The sequence below is a fragment of the Solanum pennellii genome, chromosome 5, assembly GCF_001406875.1.
Source record: "Solanum pennellii chromosome 5, SPENNV200".
Lineage (NCBI taxonomy): Eukaryota > Viridiplantae > Streptophyta > Magnoliopsida > Solanales > Solanaceae > Solanum > Solanum pennellii.
The window spans coordinates 51,337,155-51,347,379 of record NC_028641.1 but is presented as its reverse complement, the minus strand read 5'-3'; the positions used below and the strand labels follow the sequence as shown (position 1 = coordinate 51,347,379).

Here is a 10,225-nt window from a genome sequence, read left to right as displayed (position 1 = left end):
CATGAGACACACTACCCATGGTCATACGACTTAGAGCATACGCAACCACATTGTACTTGTCGGGGTAGTAGAGAACACTCATATCGTAATCTTTCAACAATTCTAACAACCATGTTTGTCGGAGATTTAACTCCTTTTGAGTAAACACACATTGAAGACTCTTGTGGTCGGTATACACATCAACATGGACACCATACAAATAATTCCTCCATATTTTTAAGGCAAAAACAATGGTCTCTAACTCAAGATCATGAGTTCGATAATTCTTCTCATGCGCCTTAAATTGTCTAGAATCATGAGCTACTACCTTCTCAGGTTGCATAAGCTCACACCCCAAGATCACTAAGGATGCAGCACAATATACATCGAATCCCTTGGTACCCTCCGGTAAAGTTAACACCAGAGTGGAGGTAAGCCTCTCTTTCAAGATTTGGCAGCTTCTTTCACATGCCTTTGACCACTCAAATTCCATACTCTTTTGGGTCAAAGTAGTCAAGGGAGATGCAATGGACGCAAAACCATCTACAAACCTCCTATAATATCCCGCTAGACCCAAAAAGATTCTAATGTTGATTGAAATCAATGGTCTAGGCCAATTCTTGACTGCCTCGGTTTTCCTTGGATCAACCTCAACCCCCTCACTAGATATGATATGACCAAGAAATGTCCCTAGATGTCGTCAATGAAGACGATGACAAATGAATCTAGGTAACTTTAAAACACCCTATTCATGAGGTCTATAAACGCCGCCAGGGCATTAGTTAGACAAAAGGAAATTACTAAGAACTCATAGTGGCCATATCTAGTTCGAAATGCCATTTTTTCGTATATCCTCACCTCTCACCCTATGTTGGTGATAGCCCGATCTCAAATCAATCTAAGAAAAGTAGCTTTCCCCTTGGAATTGATCAATCAAGTCATCAATCCAAGGGAGAGGATACTTGTTTTTAATAGTGACTTTATTGAGTTTGTAATAACCAATGCACATTCTAATGGACCCATCCTTCTTTTTCACAAACAACACCGGTGCACCCCCTGGAGAAATACTAGGTCTAATGAAGCCTTTGCCTAGTAAGTCTTTGAGTTGAGCCTTCAACTCTTTCAATTCGACCGGAGCAATCCAATAAGGAGAAATGAAAATGGGGTTGGTATTCGGTATCAAGTCGATACCAAAATCAATTTCCCAATCGGGAGGGATTCCGGGAAGATAATTAGGATGGACCTTTGAAAATTTCTTCACTACGGGGACTACCTCAATGGGGGGGTTTTTGGAGTCTAAATCTTTGACTCTCACAATATGGTATAAACACCCTTTTGAGATGATTTTAAAAGCCTTAAGACGAGATGATACGACCCTTAGGAATATAATTTTCCCCCTTCCACTCTAAAACGGGTTCATTTAGAAAACTGAACTTAAAAATTCTTGTTCTACAATCAATGGAAGCAAAAAAATCATGCAACCAATCCATCCACAAAATGACATCAAGATGGACCATATCAAGTTCTACTAATTCAACTTGAGTAACTTTATTAGGCAACATTATAGGATAATTTCTATATACGCTCTTTGCAACCACCGACTCATCTACCGGGGTAGTTACTATAAAAGGTTCATTTAGAATATCGGGGAAAATATTAAACTTCCTAGCTATCAAGGGAGTAACAAAGGATAATGTATCACTCAAATCAAGGAAAGCATAAACATAATAGAGAAGACTCATAACTACCGGTCATCACATAGGGAGAACTCTCTTGTTCACCTCTAGAGCGAAGAGCATAAAAGTGATTCTTCTTTGGAGCCTCCACATTAGAACCACTAGCTTGAGCTTTCCCATAACCACTTTCCCATATCCTTTGTATTGCTTCTTCACATTAGGTAAATCCCTAAACTTGTGGCCCCTCTTGCCTCACCCAAAGTAATTTTCCATCCCGACAAGGCAATCCCTATAATGTTTCTTACCACACTTTCCATAAGTTGGCTTCTTGCTTGGTGAGCTAGTACCTTTTCCCTTTTGAGACATAGGGTTAGAAACCCTATCATTACGAGCCTTGGAAAATTTAGAAGGAACTTGATTAGAAAACCTCTTCTTGAACCTAGGCTTGTCTTGAATGTCAAGCTTGCCCTTAGAGGAACCACCTTTAGAAGACTTGACCTTTTTGGATTCCTTACTCTTTCTCTTTAAACTAGTTTCTTCTAATTGTTGAGAATTAATCATGAGACGAGAGATATTCATAATATAATGAAGATTATCCGAACTACATTCTTCAACCAAGTCATCGGACACCCACGTAAGAAAATGACTCATCTCATCCCTTGGGTTTTAAACCAAGGATGGAGCATACTTAGACAACTTAGTAATCTTCAAAGATTAGTCAAGTAAACTCATACCTCCTTGATGAAGGTTGATGAATTCTTCCAATTTAGTTTCCCTCATCTCTCTAGGAAGGATTCTTTTAAGGAAAGCCTTCTTGAAGATCTCCCAAGTCACCGTGCCACCTCTTAGTGCCCTATTATCCCTCCATTACACATACCAAGTTTGGGCCTCATCTTTGAGTTGATAGGCCGCCAATTGGGACTTCTCAATTGAGGTCACACCCATAGCATAGAGAATCTTATAGACCACTGGAGGAAATCTCTGGGTCCTCATCCGACCTTGGCCCAAAGAACATAGGTGGACTCATTCAAGTAAAGTCTCTCAAAAGCAAGGCCATAGAGTTAGAATGTTGAGGCACTCGAGGTCCAACCTCCCTATTCATTTGGACCGTCATAGATTGAACTTGAGAAGTGACAGGATTAGTTTGAGAGGTCATACCATGGGTTAAAGTGAGAAAATCCGCCATTATATCTCCATCAGTCATCGTTGGAGGGGCATCCGGAACTTGATCACCCATAGCAACTTCTTCAGGTAGAGGTAGTTGGTTGTCTTGAGATATCATATTTGCCATTTCTTCCTCGTCCCTTCTAGCATCTGATCATCGAGTGTTCATACATATAACAACGATACAAGGTTTTGGTGAAACACATAACAAGACTCTACAGGAACGACATAGGAACACAAGGAGATGTGAGTTTCTAAGCATCACATAGTCTCTCATTCATTAGTGAGGCGCGCTTCACAATTATGAATAATAATATACATAGATGTGGTTTAATGAGACATTATTTGTAGGGATATTCAACCTCATTCTCAGATACACATTTTGTCTCATACAGGGAGCACCCCTTAGAATTAACCGGTGACATCATCCTCGAAAAGGATTAAGACTAACCTCTTAGCATTCGTCATTACATTTCATAGGTTAAAAAGTGTGGAACATTTAAAACTTTTCATCTACATCAAATTCATGAGGTTTACATATACCTCTCGCTTACAAATAATATATTTATAACGAGTATACATAGACTCCTCGTAAAATAAGATTAAATAGTCTTCTGTTTCTATGCCACATATAGACAACACATAATATAGTATTAAAAAGGGATTTCTCATATTAAACTTTCTAAACGGAATAGAACAATATGGACATAGCCCTTACACAAATGGAAAAGTGCCACTTATGGCTTACAACAATGTTTTAAAACAACATGAGTGAAATGAGCGTTTGTAGACTATAACAAAGTAACATAGGTAGAGTGATAGAAAGACGTCATCTTCGTAACATGAAGACATACCCACATTTGGAGAAATGATTCAGGCCTTCCTTCAAAGTGCTCACAAACACTTCAACGAACGAAACCTAAAATGTTGGGGGGAAAGGGAGAAATGGGGTTAGTACATCAGTTGTACTATGTTTGGAATCATATGCACATACAATATAGAAATCATGCTAAAAAGGGACATTTCATTGAAGTATACTAATTTACATTGAAAAGCCTTATGCACAATCAAGAACCAATACTAGTCAATAACACATGTTTCTTAAGTTAAGACCATGTACATCACAAGACCAACAATACCAAGTCTAGTCAAGCCAACATGCAAATCAACATAATTGAGTAGATAAGCAAGACAACTCTATCATCAAGTTACAATATCAACAAGCATGTATAAGAGATCATAAAATCATAACTAAAGCAAGACCCTTACTCATGAACCCCCATTAAGTCCACTAGTGCAATGACTAAGGCCCTATAACCTCACTCAACCAACTAAACCCAACAAGAACCATAAGCAATGTCCACTTCACATACTATGTCATTAAGAGTAAATATCATCATATTTTAACAATAGAGACAAACCACATGTTTATAAGAGAAACCAACATCACATAGTGTCATTAACATGTAAGATCAACATATGCATATTATTTACACTTATAAGCATAGAATAACATCCTTATAAGACTCCCCTCAAGTCTAACTAGTGCAATGTATAGGTAGAGTCTCATACCCCTACCTAGACTAAGTCAAACCCCTCAAGTCATCCTAATTAGAGTCCACTTTATGACTTAATTTTTCTTCGGGAATATCTTGCCTTAACTGACATAGATCACATGAGCCAATGTTGAATCAGGTGTCCATGGAACCCTACACTGAAAGAAGGTGGACTACTTTCCAAGGTAGTAAAAAACATGAACATAGCGTCGATGTGGATCACTAGATAGTATTCCTATGGGGGCAACATAATTCAAGAACTAGGAGATGTAGTTGGGACCTTCTTTATGATACATGCATTATGGTATCCAATCTCATGAATACTATAGTGAACCTACCTTCCCTATGTGGGAAGGGACACTACTCACTACTAGTTCACTCGGTGCTAAGCTAGAGTCCCTTCTGAAATGTCTTTCATTAATAATCATAACTTAGTTTAGGTCATAGGGTCTACCCCTTATATATTCATAGTAATATCTCAATAGGAATCGCATGAGAACACCTTTCATTACAACCCTCATGTGTGAGATTAGCACATTAACATCATTGTATCATAGTAAGGCACATAGGTACTTCATTACCAACCTTATATCATTACATCTTAAGCATAATCTCAAATCACTTTATCAAGACATTTCAGTTCAACATCATACCAACCCTAATCAATCTTATCATAAGGTATACTTCATATCACTTCATTACTAAATACAAGTAATTATAATTGAAGTAAATGTTTAAGATCACAAGACTTACCCCAATCTCCTTCACAAGCCATCATAGTAGTGTTACCATCGACCAAGCCAATTCAATACATTTATAGGTATAATAACATACATGAATGGTAATTAAAACAATAATGAATTCAATTGAATCACTACACATCAATTCATCACTAGTTCATAACCTCGGGTTAGGGACTTAGGTCAAATTCATGATCTACTTCACAACGTAGGTTAATTAATCAAGAACTAACATAATTGAGTTACAATATATCATAATCTACTTATAATTATCTAAATAATTCATAACAAATCCATTTATAAGATTCAAATTCGTAATATAAGAAAACCCATTTGAAAATCTTCTTCTTGAAATCAATTTGGAGGAACCCTTTGGGGATAGAAATACCAAAGGTGAAAGGAATATCATACCTTGTTAATTGATGAATATGATGGATAAAAGTAGTATTATTTATTTCCTAGAACCCTCCTTTGCAGTTCGGTTTTGAGAATTATGAGAGTTGGGTCTAGTTTAGTTAAGTTTGGGGTCTTTATATAAGTCATTAAATAACTTAAGTAGACCTACTTTAACCCCTAATAATTAACTAACCCCCTAATTAATTGATTGCATTAATTAAAACGTGGCAGCCAACACAGTGACCTGACCTACGAGACCCCCACCTACGGGTCGTAGGTCAGGGACTTGCCAAAATTAAACCCTAACGAAATTGACTATGGGACCATCGAAGACCCATCGATTGTCCTAATCCTCGTTGGTCGGAAACCATCGATGGCTCTGCTTTTTGACAACTTTTAGTCAAACAAGAAGGGTCCTTCTCAAATACCCTTTTGTTGGTCTTTTGGGAATCATACCCAAATGTTTCGACTACAAACCAACTCTAATATGTGTTGGACACGTCTTCACAAAATTTCATCCTTTTTCGACTCTTAAAACCTTGTCAAATAGAGTAAGGCATGCTAGCACCCCTTGAACTAGTTTCTGAATGTCATGGATGTTCCTTGACGTTTTGATTCTAAAAATCCCTTAATGACTTATATGCATTATATTTGACCTTAGAACAGTGTTATAACTCTTAGACTTTCATGTTGGGATCTAGATTAGGATTAGGCTTCTTGAGTATTACACGGAGTCTACGGGTAGATCATTGTCGTTGTTACCGCCTAGGTATGCTTTTCTTCCTCCTACCCACTATCGTTGTTTGTTTTTCTATAGATGGTGTCACAATTTATCTTATCCAACACCCTTCAAAAATACTTTTCAGGAAGTATCTTATATTTTTAGCTAGATGATCGAAATAACTTTTTAGGAAAATAATTTTTGACCCAGAAACCAACCTCATATAATTGATCTCGAAAATGACCCCGACACCCGTACTAAGATACAACCTTGACGATTGATTCAAAATCTAATCCTGAGATATGACTAGGATCTGACCCCAACTTTCTACTTGAGACCCGACATTCAAACTGGATAGGATATCTGACACAAGAATTGACATTAACACTGAAATTTGGACATGATCAACCAATCCATAAATAAAACCTGGCACTCGAATCGAGACCTAAATTTCAAATCATGACTTTATTTAGACAACCAACAACCAATGCAAGACCCAACTTTCAAATCAAGACCTGACTTGTGAACTAACAACCGACTCTATGTTCTCACTTTGCTTGATATTAGTGAAAAGAACTTAGAATCTTGTGTGAAAGGTTGTAGTTTTAATCCTTTGAGCAAGGAGGATTCCATGTAAAACTCTTTGTATTTATTGTTAAGTACTTTATCACATTCAAGCAAACTATTAACCAAGTACTACAGTTAACGGTTGATTACCACATCTCCAAAACCTAGCTATTTTTTACGATTATATGAAACAATTATAAATTACCTTGTATGCATATTAGCAAGAGAAATATACCAATAGATTTTTGAAAATTCCTTAATGTAAAATGGATAATTCGTATATACTTACCCAATTGGTATATTAGCAAGAGAAATATACAAATTGATTTTTGAAAATTTTGTAATGTAAAATGGATAATTTGTATATACTTACCCCCTTGGTATATTCGGAAGAAAAATATACAGACCACGCGAAATATACAAATCAGAGCCTCCAAAGCAAAAAATAATTATAGCTATGTAGCGCAATTATGAAAATGATAGCTATAAAATCTTATTATGTCTATTATGTTTGCTATTTCTTGAATTTTCTCTATAAAAAAGGAAAAATTACCTAAATACACAACTTATTATACCATTTTAAAAATATTTCCTACTATTTAAAAGATTAAAAAAATCTCTACTCTCTATTATTCTCATATACATCACATGATGTATCGATCGGATACAACACTTAAGGCGATGTATAGGAACATACGCGATACATGTTGATATTAACAGTTAATTGTATCATATACAATTATTACACCTGTATCTCATACAATAATAAGACATATGTTGATATGAATAAATATATATTAAGGATTTATGGAGTACTCCAATACATGAAATATCAATAATATGTCTTAACTAAAGTAATTTAAGAAGTTATAAACCAACCAATTGAACCTAAAATTAGGCAACTTCAGCCGTCAAAGATGAAAGAAAACTTTGTTCCTCAAGATATATACATCCAAATTTTCTCATGGCTTCCTATTAAGTCTTTGTTGCGTTTTAGGCGTTTCGAAGTTTCATAATTCAATTGTTTTGGAGCCAAATGGTGATATCCATTTATCCAATTATTCTAAGATCAATGGTGATGATACTAAGTGGATTGCATGCGTAGATGACGTTTGTTACGCTATAGAAGATAATCATAATTGAGAAGATGGAAATGCCACCAAGTATCATCAAATTGACAATTTTTGTACGTTATATGATCGAACTATTAACGGTCGTTTAGATTATAGTTATCATTTTGAGTCGGATAATGGTTTGTTTTGTATATGGGATCTGAAGTATATTTCCATTTGCAATCCCACAACTAGAGAAGTAAGATTTCTTCCTCATGTTCCTCATAAGGGTGAGGACATTATTTTTCGATAGGTTCTGAGACTGAAGAAAACAAGTATAACAATGTGTGTTGATCCGGGCTATTGTGTAGTTGTGTTTGATGTTAAATCATAAATTTTCATAAGTATCACAATGTTGATTGAATTATGTCGTAGATTTAGCGATTGTGAATAATATGCTAGTATATGTGAATGGAAAATAAGGAATCATGAATTATTGTGATTATTGGTTTAGTAACGACATTTATCAATGGGTTTTTGAGAAGAGGAAGAACGGAATCACATGAGATACTTCATTTTCCTTTAGAAAGGGAACCTAATGAGTTTTACTTTCATCCGTCTATGAATTATGATTCGCAAGTATGCTGCTGAAGAAATTGTATTTGCAATACACATAACATCAAGAAGTCTTGATAATGTTATGGTTTTCTATTTTTATGATATAAATAATAAGAGTTGGAGACATTTTGAGGTTCAAGAATTTCCTTTCCAGATTGAAAGTATATTTACATACAGTGAACTCTCTTCTCTCTGGAAAATATTAGTAGTGTTCATCAACAAGAAAATTACATTTGAATTATATATTGCTTTTATATGTAAAATGTTATAGAGAATATCTATATTGTAATGTGGAAGCTAATTTTGTGGGAATAAATGTAATACATGGTGTTCTTTTTGTTTAGAGTTACTTTGGAATGTCTACTACATGATCATATATACAAATGATTCATGTTTTCTGAAGTTGGCAGTTGGAAATTGGAGATTGAGAGCATAGAGAACCTATGTTGTTAGGCCTAACAATAGATAGCTTTTCCAAACTGCAAATCTTGAAGGACTTGTATTCTATATAGCTTCAAGTACTTTTCCAAACTGCAAATCTTGAAGGCCTTGTATTTTATATAGCTTCAAGTACAAATCCAAAAATGAACCGTATCTCATTTTAGTCAAGCTTGCAGGAAGTAAAAAAAAGTTGCTTTAAGTGACAAACAGAAATAACTATCGAAAGATTATTACTCCCTTGTTTCAAAGGAAGGAATAAGAACTTCGAGGCTACAAGATGTTCACTATAGTAATTGCAGCTCTATATTGCCACAGTCATCTCAAAGTGAAGAAGAAGGCTGAAGTTCTCTTGAGTTCTGTATAATTCATTAGATGCTTCATTACATAAGGTCTATGTAAAAATAAAGCGCGAGAATTACAACACATAATAAATAAAATATCTCACACTAAGCTATGTACATAGGTGGCACACTAACCACCACTCATTTATTAATCAAAAGATTTATCTACTTAGAAAAATATCTACAATCTAGGAGTTTCTAGAGATATCTTAATTTCCTAACAGTCCTCCCTAAGATTTTTCATTGAAACTCCTTGCAACATCCTTCGAAACTCAAACTTCTTGGTTGAAAGACCCTTAGTTAGAATATCAGCTTGTATGTTGCTCTTCACAACTACAATGCACCAAAATCAATTTCACTGTCGCGCGCCGAGCATGCAGTCTGTTGGGCTATTGCCCATGTTCCAGCCAAAGGCCCATGGCCTAATCCTACTTGGAAAAGGATTGTAATTATTCTCCTTATTTGGTTTCCAATTCTATTAGGAAAAGGATTGGAATAGTAATCCTATTTGTAGTTGGTTTTGGCTTTATAAGGAAAAGCACAACTCTATAAATAGAGGATGGTTTTGAGAGAATAATTAATTGCCCATTGGTATTGTCTTTGAAAGACATTAGAATATAAGAGAGGTTTTTGAGAGAGCTTTCAACAAGAGAAAAAGAGAGAAAGAAAAGGGTTCTTTTGCTGCAGTCTTTTCTCCGACCAGTAACGTTCAGATCGTGTTTCTCGATTAACTAACCGTTGGATCGGGCTGAAATTTGGACTGAGTGTTCCTAACATCATGGTGGTTGATTTGAACGGTGGAGATCGGATTTGGAGGTCAAAGAGATCCTGTTTTAGGTCCCGAACAGAAGCTGGGTTTGGGTGGTGTTTCTTTCTATTTATCTTTTGTTGGTGTAGCTATTGTTTGTTCTCTTTTGGCACTTGTTGTGTAGCCATTAGAAGAATATTTGTAACCCTCTTATTGTTATAGTGAA

The 10,225-nt window shown here is 35.6% G+C and overlaps 1 pseudogene; it reads right to left on the bottom strand.

Annotated features, from left to right (window-relative positions):
• Positions 1-2,682: 2,682 nt before the first annotated feature.
• Positions 2,683-10,225, bottom strand: part of LOC114077185 — a 22,009-nt pseudogene continuing 14,466 nt past the window's right edge.